The following is a 1,343-nucleotide window of genomic DNA, read 5'->3' on the forward strand; positions in this document are numbered from 1 at the left end:
TCCTCTGTCCATGGAATTCTCCAGGCAAGAATACTGGAGTGGGGTGCCATGTCCTCCTCCAGGGGATCTTCCTGACCCAGGGATCAAGCCTGTGTCTCTTATGTCTCCTGCATTGGCAGCAGGGTTCTTTACCACTAGTGCCACTTGGGAAGCCCCTAAAAATGGCCCTAGCTCTCAGATAACTGGTAAAAAGCAGGCATATTCTATTTCAAGAAGAGATTCTGCAGAAAAACCAACCAATCAAGGAATAAGCACGTTGTTTTTCTGCTGTTCAGTAAACACTTTATTGATTAATAGGCATCAAAAAAAAAAAAAAAAAACCAGGCAAGTTTAGTGGGACACACAGTAACAGATCATGAATAGGGAAAATCAACTCCACATCTTCCTTGTATACCTACCAGGTAAAAGCCATGAGGCTACGACTCAAGACTTCTGAGCTCCAGGTGTCCAGTGACCTTGGCTTTGGCTAGGGACCCCAAATGCTGACCCCCCTTTCCTTACCACAGCACTTTTTGTATGTCATTTACTGTGCTTATTCTGAACTTGTTTTAAACTATTTTTCTCCCAATACTCTGTTTCTCTCATAAAAGCAGAAACTGGGTGACCTCTTACACTTTCAAACTTATTCCTTTTGGGGTCCCTAGCCAATGCCAGATACTTTAAGAGAATGTGACAGAGTGGGAGGTCACAACTGATTAAGAGGGAATAATAAGCCCAGGAAAGCTTCCTAGAACAGGCAGCATTTGAAACGACCTTCAAGGATGAACAGGATTTTAGTAGCCTGGCTGCCCAACATAGACTCATCCAGGAAGAACTGCCAGAGGATTAAAACTCATGCTGAGTTCAATCAAAAATCACCACTGGAGTGTGAAAGGAACTTTCCTAATTAAGCAATTCCAGAACATTTCCCAGCTCTTGACTGCATGAGTAGTAGTGGGGAACGGCTATATCCGGGTGGGCTGGGATGAAGTCTTCTCCACGGATGGTTAGCAGGGTGGCCTAGAAAAGGGCCTTGGGGGTCTGACATGGAGCCATCTGCACTGGTATGCTGTACCCCACAGCGGGTGGGCATCAGGGATCACCATCAAGCAGACTTGAGTGCCTGGATCTCTGCCTGGGCACCTGGATTTCTACCCGAGCGCCTGGACCTCTACCCGGGCACCTGGATCTCTACCCAGGCACCTGGATCTCTACCCGAGCACCTGGATCTCTACCTGAGCACCTGGATCTCTACTTGAGCGCCTGGATCTCTACCCGGGCACCTGGATCTCTACCCGGGAACCTGGATCTCTACCTGGGCACCTGGATCTCTACCCGAGCGCCTGGATCTCTACCCGGGCACC

General features: G+C 48.5%; 1 long non-coding RNA gene across 12 annotated transcripts in view; it reads right to left on the reverse strand.

Annotated features, from left to right (window-relative positions):
• Positions 1 to 252: 252 nt before the first annotated feature.
• LOC120866552 overlaps positions 253 to 1,343 on the reverse strand; it is a 159,243-nt gene continuing 158,152 nt past the window's right edge. Inside the window, exons 4-5 of one of the 12 annotated variants that reach the window (XR_005721690.1) lie at positions 1,203 to 1,270; positions 253 to 1,122 (exon numbers count right to left, since the gene is read on the reverse strand). This is a non-coding gene — a long non-coding RNA (uncharacterized LOC120866552). Of the gene's footprint in view, positions 1,123 to 1,182; positions 1,323 to 1,343 lie in introns of those variants that run through there. The other 11 variants (XR_005721686.1, XR_005721682.1, XR_005721683.1 and 8 more) reach the window with 11 other exon arrangements.

Source organism: Oryx dammah, unplaced genomic scaffold (genome assembly GCF_014754425.2).
Source record: "Oryx dammah isolate SB20612 unplaced genomic scaffold, SCBI_Odam_1.1 HiC_scaffold_8, whole genome shotgun sequence".
In the NCBI taxonomy this organism is placed as follows: Eukaryota; Metazoa; Chordata; class Mammalia; order Artiodactyla; family Bovidae; genus Oryx; species Oryx dammah.